We start from the raw sequence: 16,036 nt of genomic DNA, 5'->3' as shown, positions 1-16,036 counted from the left end.
GTGTACTGACCTGTTTTCTATTCACATGCTTCACTCCAGATATGTCATCACTTCACTTTTATCTCTTCAGCTCTGTAGAATGTGTACTTAGACCCAGTTTTGAATATTTTCTTTCCAGTGACTATATGTTAAATTATGTAACATGCTACTTTCAGCTCATTTTATACAGATTTTATTTAGCTTGCAGTTAAATTCTTGACTTCTTAAGCTTATTTAGTCACAGTTGTTCTAAAGTTTCCTACTGCAATCTATAATAACTCAGTTCCCTGAAGGTCTAGGTATACTGCTTCTGAATTTTCTCTTTGATTTTTGGTGACTTCTTACTTCTAGAAGCATGATTATTTCTAATGAATGCTGGGCACAAGGTTAATACTTGTTACTATATTTTGTTGTTTTCCTCTTTTAAGGGACTTATTTATTGTTTGGAAGATAAAACACCTTGAATTATGCTGGCACTAAACTGACCTTTGAAGGCCTAGTCTTCAGGATACCTGGCCAGTTTCTCATTTATGCTCACTTCCTTTCTATGATTTAGCCTTGGAAACCCCAGCTCAAAGTGTAGAAGTTTCCAGGGCCACTTTATCTTAGCAGGCCATGAACTCTAATTTTTGACTGCGCATCCCTAAGTGACGGAAATAAACCTTGCTTAACTTCTTTTTCATCATTCTGCAGTGGAATTGGCAGATGGGTTAAAGACAGGTCAAATGTCTGCTCTCCATAGTAGAAAAATCTCAAGTAACTGAGCCTTGATAGTTCTCTGATGCCTGTTAGCACTGGCTGTTTTAATCAAATGTTTCTTTCTGATTTATTTTAGTTCTTTTGGGAGCAGGTTGGTATGATATCATGTAGTCCATTATGTGGAAGTTGAAGTTCTTTTGAAAAGCTGTTTTAAAAAGCTGTTTTAATCATTTGTATTGTGATTCTTCAATGTTGTGCTCCAGTGATCTCAAGTGACACCTTATCTGTCACCTGTCTACCTTGTTGCCATCTTGAACCTTTGTTTATCAGAAATTCTTGAACAACCTATTAGAAGAATGTTTCTATTATCCTAATGAAAAATGCCTCAATGCCATTTCATATGTTTTCACTCAGAGTTTATACATTTCAGTTATATTATTGCATTTAATTTTCCAACAGCCAGGTAATGTCAAACTTTACAAATAAAATTCTTCAAGGGGGCTTATCTTTAATTTTATCCCATGCATAATTTGTGTCTGTCTTAGTTTGTCTCTGGACAGGGAAATGACTGTTCTGGGAAATGTGGATAAGAGAAAACTATTTGAGGGACTAAGACATAGCCTAGTGATAGACTGTTCATCTTGTATGCACAAAGCCCTGGGTTCTATTCCTTGGTACCACATACACAGAAATAGCTGGAAATGGCATTGTGTCGCAAGTCGTAGAGTGCTAGCCTTGAGCAAAAAGCGTCCAAGGACAGTGCCCAGGCCCTGAGTGTAAGCCCCACAACTGGCAAAAAAAAATGAGAGAGAGAGAGAAAGCCATTTGAGAGCAACTTAAAATATTTGAATTTAAAAGCCAGGTACACTGGTTTATACCTGTAATTTCAACTATTCAGGAGGTAGAAATCTGAAGGATTGTAGTTTGAGACCATTGTGGGTCTCACAAATACTAGTGAGAGTCATCTTAACCAATAAGTTGGGTATGGTAATATGTAACTCTTATCTTAGTTACACAGGAGATCGTAGATAGTAAGATTGCTTATCCAAGTCTGGTCCTGTGCAAAAATGTAAGACATTAATTGAAAAATAGCCTAAAAGTAAAAAGGATTAGGAGTGTGGCTCCAGTGAGAGTGCCTACCGAACATACAGGAGGCCATAAGTTCAAACCTCATTACCATAAAAAAAATAAGAGTAGAATTTAAATTCTAGGATATGGTGAGTGATGAGTTACAGACTGGGAAGGGAGTAATTGATTTGCTTAGGTAAACTCAGGGAAGGTATTATTCCTTTTAGGAGGGGAATTCATTTCTTTTTTATTGCATTTTATTGTTGGGGTAATGTATAGAGGGGTTACAGTTACATTTATCAGGTAGTGGGTGCATAACTTCTAGAACCTTGATAACCCTTCTCATGATTTTGTCCCCCTTTCCCTGCCCCACCCCCTGAAGTAATTTCTTTTAAACCAGGGTTAATGAGGAATAGAAGAAATTAGTCTTGTTGTGCTTCCAGAAAAGAAAAGATATTCTTGACTAAAAAGGACTGTCTGGTTGGGTTGAAATTGTGACTGATTGAAACTGCAAGTAAAATTAGCTATTGGTTCTCCCTTCCTCTTTTGTCTTCCTCCTTCTCCTTCTCCTACCCTTCCCCTCTTCTTCACTTTTATCTCCTCCCCTGAGGGCTAACTGGGTGCCAAGTACTGTGTGCTGTGTGCACCTCCATCTCTACTTAATTTTTTACCCTGTAAGATAATTACTCTAATGGTCCCTGGTTTATAGCCTTGTCCATTTGTCAGGAAGTGAAGCCACAACCTTAATGGAGTGAAGTGGTGAAGCATAAAGTTGATTGAGGTGGATGTACATTTAAAGGTTCTAGGACCGAGGCTGAACACATACTTTAGAATTCTAACCTGAATATCACTGGCCAGGCAAAATAACAGTTGTGGAAGGTATGCAGTAAAGTAAAGGGCACAGTGTCATGGGTGGTTGTGGGGAGTCAGAGAGAAGGACCCAGGGAATGACTGAGACCTCTTTTCATGGTGTACTGTGTGTAAGAAAGCTCTTTCACTAAAGTGGAACCAGCAGGAAATGGAAAGATAGGTGGATTTGAGATTTCAAAGTTGGAAAGGTCAGGACTTGGTAGGCAGGAAGATATGAAAAGGGAAAGTAGGAGAAATGTTTTAAAGTAAGTTCCAAGCCTAGGGACAAACACTGTCCTACCTTCTCTTTCTTGTCTCTGAACTTCTGGTCCTTCTTAACTCACCAGCTGAGTCCTTCCATTCCATTCCAGATTCCATTCTGAAACCTATTCTTAGCCATGCTTCCTGGGCACCTTCTCTCACTGCTTACTCTTATCAGCTTTCTTTTAAATGTAGATTTCCTAATGCATACTGCAATTCCCCCTTTATTTTTCCCTTTTTTCAATTCTCTCTCCCTCTTTCCACTTTTCTCTATTTATCTAAAAATTTTTTTGAATATTCAGACTTAGAATGACACTGATCTTTTTGAGTACAAGGATTATGATGTCTTTAATCTTTTATTATCATATCAAATGCAATGTCTGTCGTGTGTTGTGTGCTGAATATATGAATGAATATCATGAGAAATCATAGGAATAATAATCATAGAAATGAACCAAGTTTATAGCAGCACACAATGGGAATCAGCCATAATTGATCTTTATTGTCAAGGATTCTCTTTTACCAAAAATACCTGAAATCTGATTCCAGTATTTTTTATATCTCAATATTCCATTGGACAGTAGTCAGCCCATAATTGCTGTGAAATAGTATAGTAATAATCAAGAAAACATAAGTTAATAAGACATGCTATTCAGTAATATTATCAATGGGATCTTCTAATCTCTACACTAATTTTATTTCTTCTGAGAAATATAATTGGTAAGGGTTTTGCTTGGTAAAGTTCTGACAAACTATAAAATACTCAAACATTGGATGATAGATGAGAGAGACATGGAATAATTCTTTTGCTTTGTAAGGTTGAATGTTACAGAGTTCTAGGGAATGACTACTGGTTTTAGAAATACATGTTATATATAATCTTCTCTATATGCAATATATGCATATAGATGTATATATAGATGTATATACAGAGCTCGATGTATATATACTGTATGTATGTATGTATGTATCTATCTGTCTGTCTGTCTGTCTTATCTATCTGTGGTTGCAAAGAACTTGGAACTAAAGAGAGGAGCCATGAATAAAGGTGTAACAAAATTCCTTAATTCAGAGCCAGGTTCAGGATTTTTATATTAGAAAAGAAAGGCCAATGAAAACAATTTCCTGTCTCATTTGAAAAACAGCATTAGGCACTTAAAAATTATGGCCCCATGGTCATTAGCAAGCAGGAAAGCCTTTTTCAAAGGTTTGCCTTGTTGTAGGAAAATCACACAGTCACAATTGCAAAATGTAAGAAAAAAAATCCTTTCGGGAAGGAGATTTGCCTTTGCGGTGTTCTGTGTCATTTGACTATCTCTTCTAATGCAGAAGTATTAGCATGTGCTTAATAGTATTTAAGCTCCTGGGACCAGGCTGGAATTGATTTTATCTGCAATTTTGTGCAGTGACAAGGCAGCATACTACAGGAAAAAAAAAGTATTCACTCTTATTTTTTTATTAGCTCATGAGCAATTGTAAATCAAAGCTCTGCAAAGATTTTAAGTAGCTTTCCTCCATCTCAGGGAATCATAGCTCTTTCTGTTATCACATGAAGGGAGGTGATAGCAAGGCCCTAGCAATACCCTGGGAATGAGAGCTTAGGGAGTTTTAGCCCTTTCCTTCCATCTAGGTTTAAAATGTGATGTTGTTATAAGATGAGGAAAAGTTGACTTTTCAGGTTAAATCCTTCCTTTTCCCTTAGGTAGGACTCCAAATTTTAGATTTCATGGATGAATAAGTAACCTTGGTGAGTGATTTGAGACTACAGTACATAAAAATGTGTCAATAGTTCAGGATGACTGATAGCTCCCTAGTCAACAAAGCCACCTGCAATTTTTTATAGTCCGGCAGCATAAGCCATCTTGAACAGATAATCAATTCCATTGCACAAACAGTCACTTCTCTCTACCACAGAAGCACACTTGCTCTCACAGAGCAGGATGATAAAAAGAAATTAACCTATGGAGTCCAAATGATTGGAACTTGTGAAATATGTGGTCATGGTTAAAGCCAACCACATCCCATTGTCTGTGAGAACATAGTGAACTAGTGGGAGCACTTCTACAGCTTTGAGGATGTGCAGTGGAAACTTATTTATGAAACTAAACTGATGTACACATGTACGAATTATACATGCATCGTTAGAAGTGAAATATTAAAGTCAGTATCATTTCTTGTCCAGTCTTCATCAGAATTTTGATCTTTTAAAGACAGTGAAAAGGTGTATCAGACATTGCAGTCATAATTTACTGATACACGGGATTCAACTTCATGCTTTTACGTTTATTTTACATTTATAAGGTACTTCCTTTTAGATCTCAAATTTTGACTTTTTTGTCAGTTCTGGGGCTTGAACTACGGTCTGAGCACTGTAGTTGGAGTTTCTCAAGGCTAGAGCTCTACCACTTAAACCATAACACCATTTCTGGCTTTTTCTATGTATGTGGTACCGAGGAAATGAACCCGGGACTTCTTGCACACTAGGCAAGTACTCTTACCGCAAGGCCAAACTCCCAGCCTAGATCTCAAATTTTAAAGAGCAGTTTTCACTAAAAGTACAATTGTGAGCTGGGTGCTAGTAGCTCATGCCTAGAATTCTAGCTACTTAGGAGGCTAGGATCTGAGGGTGGAGGTTCAAAGCCAGTCCAGGCAGTAATGTATGTGAGACTCATATCTCCTGTTAAAAATAAAAACTCATGGTTGGGAGTTTGGCCTAATGGTAGAGTGCTTGCCTTAGCATGCATGAAGACCAGAGTTTGACTCCTCAGTACCAAATACATAGAAAAAGCTGGAAGTGGTACTGTGGCTCAAGTGGTAGAACTCTTACTTTGACAAAGCTCAAAGAGAATGCCCAGGCCTTGAGTTCAAGCTAGCAATAAATAAATGAATGAATGAATGAATGAATGAATGAATGCCATGATCTGACTTAAGGTATTAGTGCTAGGCACATGATATAGAACAAGACAAAGTCCCTGCCCTAGGTTTAATTTAACAGTGAAAGTGTAATGATTCTGCTAGAGTTAGATGCTTGACCAATAAATGAATCTGGGTCCTTCATGAAAAACTTTTCAGATCTTGGTATCCTTTGGGTGCCTAATAATGCTTCAAGTGTAGTATTTCTGTTTTAGAGGAGAGCATGAACACCTGTGGCTTTCTAGTTTCTAGCAGAAAGCTTTGAAATTAGATATAACTCTTATCTTCCTTGTGTGCTTTTTTTTTAGTGACCTGGCAACTGTTTTCTGGGTTTGTCATGGCCTGAGCAGTAGTTCATACAGCTTGATTCATGGACCACTAGGGTCTCTGACCTTTTCAATCAAACTTGAAGGTCATATGTTTTCATAATAATAGGTGTCCTTGGTCCTTTTCATCATTTTTGCCACAAAACTTCTTACAATTCAAATTTGTGTATAACTCAGGGAATACATATTTTTAAATGATCAGTGATCGGATGTAACCTAATCATCTGTAGATAAATGACTTATTAAGCCTACTAGGTAGATCCATGAATTTTAATCTGTGAGAAATAATAAACTTACTGATTGGAAACTATAGGAAACTACCAGTTTTTGAATTTTGATGTAATTTCAAAGGATGTTCACAGTTATTTGGACAGGCCATTACATGATTTCTCCATTTGTAACAGCATTGGTGTGTGAGAGGAAGTTTTCTTCATATACTTCAAAGAAATAAGATAACACAGCATATAAATAAAGCAAATAGGAGACTGCATTCCTACTCTATAAAGCTAGACATAATATAAAACAATACTATACTTATCAATAAATGTTTTGGATAAATTTAATCATTATTTATAGAAAAACATGTGATATTATTATTATTTAAAATTATTTATGTTAATAGCACTTTTTAGAGATCTAAAATTGTTCATTTGAAACATAAGTATTCAATATAAATTTCATAAACCAAAGTTTGTTGGAACCTTTGGTAAATTTTAAGTTTAATAAGGCATCCTGAAATCAACCAATTAAAAAGTAGTACTCTAAAAAAATCTATAAACAAATCCATGTTCCAGGAAGTTGAAGTAAAGAACAACAACACGCAAATTGCATTGAACTCCATCCAGCCTCTGGGCCTCATCTGTAGTTTCCACATCTATTCCTATTTTGAAGTAGTTTTGGGAAGTTTAAGTTGGTGTTGATAGTGGCTCTCCTGCTTCCTGAATACCATGAAAATTAGAAGATAAAGCCCCCTCCCCACAAAATTGGAAAGGCACTCTAGATAGAGTTGAGTTGTAACCTGTAGTCTTCAATGTCCTGAGGTCATTCAATCCTGTAAGGGTATTTTTTAGTTTCTGGTCTTTAACCCCAGCATTCTGCATGATGTAGGTTCTTTTGGCTGTGAGCTTTCAGCTCCAAATGCTCAAAGGAATTCAAAACTGCTTATCTGAAATGTCTTCATCTTCCATTTGGAAATGAAAAATTCAGCCCACTCCACTTCCTGTGCCTACAGGAAGCTCCACCAAGCTGCTTTCTCAGTCTGAATTTATTCTCAAGGTCACTCATGTAATTTTTTTCCCAAAGCCTTAATGTCCTTAGTATTCTCAGAGATAATAGCACCAAACCCATCAGTCATCATTTCCTTGTCCTCAATTTTCTTTTTGGCTTCCTGCAATTTTAATCCCAGGCCCAGCAATTCCTTTCCCTGGAGGCTTAAGTGGCCCCATTTACAACCAATTTTCAGCTAATATTTGATGCATTCTTTTAAAATAAACCCCAAAGTCTTTACTCTCCAAGCTTTGTATATTTAGACTAATAAAATCAAAGGCCTAGTAGTGGAATAAAATAATTTGTTTTTGTTTGTTTCTTTTTCTTTCCCTTTCTTTTCCCTCTCTCTCTCCCTCCCTCTCTCTCTCCCTCGCATCTTTCCTTCTCTGAAACTCATCTTTAAAAATTGGAGGTAGATGCTTGTTCCTGAAGAGTCAATTTCAGAATGTAGCATAGTCATTAATAAAGAGAAAAAATTGACTCTAAAAATTCACATTATACAAATTCTTACGAAGAAGTGAAAGGGAATAAGGAGAGTGGGGTGACATGAAAAAGGCAGCCATTTTTCTGGGGGCTGTTTCCTTCCAGCCTCCTTGAGGTACCTTATCTCTGGCCCCTTCTGTAAGCTGATCCTGCTCATGCCAGCATGACATATGAACCATGCAAAGCTGCTTTTTAAAGAGATTTTAATTCCTGCTTGACAGGCTAGACTGAAGCCCTTGAGTGACAATAGTTTCCTTTTTCTTTCTTGCTTGCTTTTTTTTTTAATATGAGAGAAAACCACAGTGCACCTGGCATTTTACTGAGTGACACACACACACACACACACACACACACACACACACACACACACGCACATTCTCTCTCAAGGAAATAAAAATAATTTTTTTAAAGTTAAGTTTTAAGTTACAAAGCACAACTTAGTTTGCCAGCAGTTGATACTTTACAAAGAGGTCCACCATTTTGTGGCCTGGAGTTTGGCCTGGTGGTAGAGTGCTTGCCTAGCTTGCACAAAGACCTGGATTCCATTCCTTGGTACCATATACCTAGAGAAAAACCAGAAGTGGTGCTGGTGGCTCTGGCCTGGAGAAAGCCCAAAGAGAGTGCTCAGGTCCTGAGTTCAAGTCTGGGACTGGCTAAGAAAGTTTTAAGTTACAAAGCACAACTTAGTTTGCTAGCAGTTGATACTTTACAAAGAGATCCACCATTTTTGGCCAGCTCATAGGATACGTTACTAATTTATTATATATCCTTTATGAGTTTTACTGTTTTCTCCTTCTACACAATTAATGTATTTTCTTAGTTCTTTCTCTTAAGGTTCTACTCTATTAATTAACCTCTTGGAGATAAAGTATCAAAATGACATATTTTATAACATTTTTCTCTTATATCCAAGAGTAAATCGATCATATCCAATGTGGTGTGGGAAAGGTATTGCTAAAAATTGAAAATTGTGTGAGGTAGAATCCTGAGAAAACAATGAAGTCATTTAAGGGTGGCCTAGATACATCTTGCAAATCTTAAATGGATTCTGTTTTATTTATGGCTGAGTTGGCTCTGAAGCTAGACTATTGATTTCTGACATTTCTAGAGCCTGAAAGTCTGAGACCAGAGTGTTGGTGTAGTCCAGCCCTGATGAGAGTCTTCTTTTGGGTTACTGAATACCTGTTTCTTGTATCCTAATGTGATAGGAGAGAGAGAGAGAGAGAGAGAGAGAGAGAGAGAGAGAGAGAGAGAGAGAGAGAGAGAGAGAGAGAGAGAGAGAGAGAGAGAGAGAGAGAGAGACAGACAGAGAGAGAGAGACAGAGAGAGAGAGACAGAGAGAGAGAGACAGAGAGAGAGAGACAGAGAGACAGAGAGAGAGAGAGGCAGAGAGAGAGACAGAGAGACAGAGAGAGAGAGAGGCAGAGAGAGAGAGTGAGTGCACTCCTTTGGTCCCTGTCTTTATAAAGGCCGCTCACGAGGTCCACTCTTGAGGACTCAGCCATCTACCTTCCTCAGCTTTACTACCTTCCTCAACAGCCCCATTTCTGAATACTAGCATTGGTGGATTAGAATTTTAACAAAGAGCTTTTAGAGTGACGCATTTAATCCATAACACTGACCATTGCAGATTTCAAACAGCTTTCATATTCAACTGGTAGAGCATATTGCCAATGCCATGAAGGACTAGAGAGGGGATAACAATGAGTTTGATAATGGAGAGAGCAATGGCAGCAGTGGCCACAGGGGAACTGTCGTTTATTAAACAGAGGCTAGGCTCCATCATAAGTGCTACCCATTCTCTTCTTTAGTGGCAGTCCTGGGGCTTTAACTTAGATTCTGCGTTCTGTCCCTGAGCTTTTGTACTGAAGACTTGTACTCTATCACTTGAGCCATACCTGTATTTCCAGCTTTTTGATGCTTAACTGGAGATAAGTATCTCACAGACTTTCCTTCGCTAGCTGACTTCAAACCATGATCCTCAAATCCCAGCCTTCTGATCAGCTGACAAGCACTGAACATGAGCCAGTCTTTTTTTCCCCCTAACTTACACACCAGCTCTGAGAAATAGGTACCATCCACTATTTTCTAGATGAGTTAAAATAACTAGTTAGAGGCCATCCACGGGGGAAATATGGTACAGGCAGAGAATTTACACCATAGGATGGCAAAGCCTTGTATTACAACTCCAGCTTAAGTGATTTTGTCTTCAGATGGAGTAGTCAGGGTTGAGATTTAATTTCTCTTTGAGGAGGAAAGAAGGATGTCAAATGTGTCTTGAGGTAAACTTGACATCAGAGCAATAATATATTATAAAAAATTTCGGGGCCGGGAGTTTGGCTTAGTGGTATAGTGCTTGCCTAGCGTGCAGGAAGACCTAGGTTCAATTCCTTGATACTACATACATAGAAAACAAAAAGAGGCTGGAAGTGGTGCTGTGGCTCAAATGGTAGATCTCTAGCCTTGAGGAAACCCAAGGACAGTGCTCAAGCCCCTGAGTTCAAGCCACGACTGGCGCAAAAAAAAAAAAAAGTGTTTCATCACTTTTTACAAAGAAAATTTTACTTGCATCAAGGAAAACAACTGCCTGCAGCTATACAGTGCATCTTGTTGACATTTCACTCTTGTGCTCATCATATGCATTAATTTACTGTCCACATTTTCCTGTTGATTGACACCAAATTTGATAATATAGAGAAACAACAGAATACCACAGTAAGGAGCAGTTTGGGGATGTGTGAACCATCTTATAGTTAACCACTTGGATGTGCTTTTAGAGGAAGTGTTTCCTTCTATGCATGTAAAACAAGGTTGCTGTGGATTGTCCTTACAAGTTTGTCTCCTGGGACTGAAGACATTGTCTCTCAGTGGACAGTATTTTTTCCTTTTTTTTTTTTTTTTGGTTAGTTGAAGCTTGAACTCGAGGCCTAGGTGCTGTGTCTGAGCTTTTGCACTCGTAAATAGTGCTGTAACAATTTGAGCCACAGCTGTACTCTCTCAGTGGACAGGTTTAAAAACTGTATGTTAGTTCCTTGGAAAACATTTTCAAAGGTAACATGATATAATAATCTACAACCTCAGATGCCAAATGTTGAGTTGTGTTTTACTATTGGTTAAATTTGGGACCTTGAAAGGTCCTGTGACCTTACTAAATCCCACTTTGCATTTCTTTTCTGGAAGATGGTGAGATGTGCATTATTTGTATACTAGAACTTCTTTTTTTTAATCTTTTTTTTTAAAGTGATAAGCATACTTATCCTCAAAATGTTTCGTACTCAATTGTATAGACATGAAAATTCTTTTTGTGGTACATTTATGAATCATTCTGTGTCTTTTATGTATTGAGAAATGACAAGTCATTCGGAAAATAAATGAAAATATTATCATCAACTTTGGCAAGGGAATGAGCTTCTATGCTAATAAATTTAATTTTATGGCTTGGATTAGCATTTATTTTATTATACATAGCTTACCAATCTAAAAATATAATCTAGGATGACTTCTTTTCTTCTTCTTTCCCTCCTTTTTCCCTCTCTCCCTCCTTCCCTTTCTCTTCCTTGCCTTCTACAACTCCCTTCCTGTATCACCTTCCTTCTTCCTTTTTTACTTCCTTAATATTGGTAAAAAAAATACCAATAACAAGGAGACTCAGCAAGGCAAATTAATTGAAGGAAAACATGGTCACCCCTCTTGCTATCAGAAAGGAGAGGTATTAGCAAGGAGACACTGGGAATGAACTCTGTACGGTGGATTGAAATTCTAGATATCACTGGGAAAGTGTAGATTTCAGTACATACAAAAATGTTACATATGAAAAAGGTGTTAAAGTTTAACTCTGTGATTACATACCGACACACATTTAAGCTCACTCTCAGTTTCTAACTCTGTTCACTGAAAGAGCCAATAAATAGAAGGATATAAGCAGATCTGAGAACACTTAGTTCTTAATTTCTAAACACCACATTCACGAAGAGGAATCACAGATCTTTGGAAAAAAAGACTGTCTAATTTTAGGGCTGGACAGGGAAGTTCCACGATCACTTCTTTTTTTCCCATATATTTTTTATTGTAATTAATAAAAGGGTTACATTATATTCACCAGATAAAAGGTGCATTACTTCACAGACATTGATACTCTTTCTCATGTCTTGGTCCCCTTTTCCCTCTCCCAACCCCTGCTCCTCATCTTGTTTTTCCCTCTTCTCTGTCCTATTTCAAGCAACCAAATAAGCATATATACAGTATATCAGATAACAAGGTAAAATACTGAACAATATGAGATAACCAAGGGACAGCAAAAAAGATGAGAGATAACATAGTACATTAAGGATAGCAATCACTCATTGTATGGCTTTTGTTTCTATATCCTGGTGGTTCTTTCATTTAGTGTCATACTATCTAGGTTTTGTTCTATCGTAAATCTCTGCTAGGAGAGCCCAAGGTTTCTACTGATTATGGCAAATGAGGGAAACCATTGAGCCTATGTTCCTTTGAGTCTGGCTTACTTCACTTAATATGATTATTTTAAGTCTTTCCATTTCCTTACAAATGGGGTGATGTTGTTCTTTCTGACAGCAGCATAAGATTCCATTGTGTATAAATACCACATCTTGTTGATCCAATCATCAACGGAGGGGCATCTGGGTTGGTTCCATATCTTTGCTATGGTAAATAGTGCTGCAATGAGCATCTTTGTGCTAGTGGATTTAGTATGTTCTTGTTTCTGGATGATTGGGTAAATGCCAAGTAATGGAATTCTGGTTGTGCCAGAAGATGCAGCAGTTCTCAAAGAATTTAAAAAAAAAAATCCCAAAAGAACAGAATAGTTATCCTGAAAGAGAATTCTCATGAATCCATTGGAGGATCTTGGATAATTCAGCATGAAAATAGTAATGATAGTTGCAAATCTGGAGGAGAAAGGTCTGTGAAATAGAAAGTCATCTGATATATAGAAGGGATGCTGCCATTAGAAAGATTGCTATGAGGCAGTCATCACAGTAATCAGTTCAGATAAGGAACATCAATGGGTGATAAGAATCAGTGAGCAAAAAGTGGATGAGGACAGGGATATTTACATGCCCATAAAACATCTGTCCACAATCTATTCACTGCAAGAGAAAACAGCAGCTCTCCCAGAGCAACTCAGAAAGATGACCTTACTCAAACAAAGATCCCGTCACCACTGATAGAACAGGCTGATACCATGTGTCACACTAGATAGGAAGCATGGAGAAGAACACAACATCCTTTCAGAACAAAATCCTATAATCCTTGGATCTTCTCATGAGAAAACATCAATAATCCCTGTTCAGGGTCACTTTACAAAATAATGGCCCTGCAAGCCTTTCATAATGTGAAGGTCATAAGGATCAAGGATATTGTTCCAGATAGAAGGAGAGTGAAGAAAGGTGACAACTAAGTACAAAAAGGGAGAGTGGAAAGGATCTTTGACTGGAAGGAATATTACAGAACACCTGGTCTATCTTGAGTGAGGTTCTTGGGTGAGAGGCAAATAGAAGTTCTTTGAATATTTCACAACATATGCTTGCAAATGGGATTTAAAAAAATGCTCCATGCTTATTTTATTCTACAAAGTAAAAAAGGAAGAGTTTCTGAATTCTACTTCTAGACTTTACTTGGTAAGAATCCTATAGGCTATCATCATTAAATCAGATATTTAGATTTCAGTTTTTTAAATGACATTGTCCTATGGTGAATTATGTAATTTTATGCAACAAGGAGATATATATATATCTCGCTGTGGGGCTTGAGCTCTGGGCCAGGGCGCTGTCACTGAGCTGTTCAGCTCAAGCCTACTGCTCTACCCCTTGAGTCACAGCACCACTTCTGGTTTTCTGGTGGTTAATTGGATGTAAGTGTCTCATGGTCTTTATTGGCTGGGCTTGTGTTGAACCACGATCCTCAGATCTCAGCTTCCTGTGTAGCTAGGTTTACAGGCATGAGCCATCATGCACAGCAAAGATTTTTTTTCAATTAAAAAAAATCCTCATTAAACAGAGGGGTTACAGTTATATAATTTAGTCAAAGAGTACATTTCCGTGGACAATGTCATTCATTCGTTTGCTCTCTGGCACTTTTCCAGACATGTGGTATGGTATGTTTACCAACTCATTCAGTTCGAGGAAGTAAGCAGTGCTAGCTTGTTAGGGCCAATATAAGGAATATCAAGTTGAAGGTGAGGAGAAGCATCGTAGATGATTGGAATTTTGAGTCCATTTTCTGTTGTTAAGATTGCTTAGGTCTTCCTCACATAAAGGTGTGTGACTGAGCAGGGGAATTATCCTCTCCAGTCCCCATCTTGTCTATAAAATGCAGGTAATGGTAATAGGTAAAAATGATATTTATCATACTGGATTATTATGAAGATCTTATGACTAATCCTATCAGAATAAAGTAAATACCATATTGTTGTTATTGCTATATGTAATTATTGCTGTTGCTTATATTTCTGCAATATTTATAAATTCATGTGCAGTAACAGCTGAAGGGACTAGCTGAGAGGAATTGCATTTGGAAGAATGGCCATTCTTTTTCTCCTGGTCATAGAAGTAAAATCAATGTCACTGATTTTGTATACTAAAGGAAATAATGCCACTGATTTTTTTGATGCTAACATTATGCACCCTTTGTGATAATTCTCTAATCCCCAAACCCAGATCAACCCCGAAGTTTGCTTTAGGGATTTTTTTTTGTATGTATTTTGTTTTGTATTTTTATTTTTTTCTGTTGTCTCAGGGGGAAGGACATACGGTTTAATTGGCCAGAAGAGATAACAGAAATGAAGACAAAATCAGAGCAAAATGTAAATAAATAAGATGGAGAAATCAGGGAAGCAAGATTGAAGAAAAAAAATGTGTACTTCAGCAGAAATAAGCACCTAGGAAATAGAATGGTTCTAGCTCACATTCTGAATCTGAACATGTTTCCATATTGGCAAGGCCAAGTCCATACATAATGGAATTAGCACATGTAGACTGTCCCTGGAGGAGAAGAAGGACTGTAAGTGCTGCTTACTAATCATGGTTATCCCTGAGGTCCTGCACACCCCACCACTTTCTTCCCTGTTCCTAAAAGGTTCCTGGGCAAGCCTGGGGTACAGTGTATCTGGTGTTTACAGGGGACAAAGTCTTTCTGTTAATTTATAATGGGAATGTTTTTTGTTACTCGATATGATACTTCTTTTCTACAAAGAAATGAAAGAAGAAATTACATTCTCTCTTAATCTTAATATTTGTTTATTTGTCCAGGATAATTTATCCAGGATGTGAATAAGGAGGTGCTGCTGAGCTTACATGAGCTCACACTTCCTTCCGACAACATTTGAATAAATCCTTGACTTTTTTTCCACAGGTACCAAAGTCTGGAGAAGGGAGTTTATCCTTTATGTGTGGGGATCTAAATCTTGATCTGGAAATTCCTGACAAAATCTTCAGCCCCATACACAATGGGAACATTATCAAGCAAAGGTAAAACTCTTTATGTAAATAGGATTTAATAGATTCATTTGTAGGAGATTGAACTTGGGATTTGCGAGGTGGATACCAGACCACTTGACTTACCCCTCATCCCCTTTGATTTGGTTACTTTTCGAATAGGGTCTCACATTTTTTGCTTAGGTAGTCTCAGATCACCAACCTCTGATTTAGCACAGCTAGGAAATTTACAACATATTAAGTAGACTTTTTTCCCCTTGAAATGCTGGGATAAAATCAAAATCTTCATAGATGTTAAATAAGTACTCTAATACTCAATTGTTTCCTCACTCCATGGGGGTATAATGGAGAAGGGAGGGGGAGGAAGGAAGGGGACAGGGAGGGTGGGAGAGAGAGGGGAAGAGAGAGGGAGAGAGAGAAAAGGAAGATGCAGTGAAGGGGGAGAAAAACTAATTCCCTCTAAGGTTATAAAAAGCATCCTATTAAATATGTTCATATTCATGTTGTTAAAATAATGTCATAATACATATGGAAAATAAATAAACCAAGAAGCAGCCCACTGAAGAACAGAAACAATTGTGAAGGTAATAGGGATGCTTTGGGAGAGACACAAAACAGTCATGTTAAAAGTACAGCAAAGAATTTGCTCCTACCTTAATTCTGGGATCCAGGAGATAGAACAGAGGAGCAAATCCCTTCCATGTCTTTTCCCATGTGTGCCTAAGTACATTGTTTTGC

At 37.6% G+C, this 16,036-nt stretch overlaps 1 long non-coding RNA gene across 1 annotated transcript in view; it reads left to right on the top strand.

Annotated features, from left to right (window-relative positions):
• LOC150048341 (uncharacterized) overlaps positions 1-15,318 on the top strand; it is a 137,672-nt gene extending 122,354 nt beyond the window's left edge. The window contains exon 3 of the long non-coding RNA XR_016539245.1: positions 15,216-15,318. This is a non-coding gene — a long non-coding RNA (uncharacterized LOC150048341). The remainder of the gene's footprint in view (positions 1-15,215) is intronic.
• The last annotated feature ends 718 nt before the right edge of the window (positions 15,319-16,036 follow it).

This window comes from Megascapheus bottae, chromosome 22 (assembly GCF_031878675.1).
Source record: "Megascapheus bottae isolate mThoBot1 chromosome 22, mThoBot2.hap1, whole genome shotgun sequence".
Taxonomy (NCBI): Eukaryota; Metazoa; Chordata; class Mammalia; order Rodentia; family Geomyidae; genus Megascapheus; species Megascapheus bottae.
Note: the sequence above shows the minus strand (reverse complement) of the source record. Positions and strands in the feature narration are given on the sequence as shown.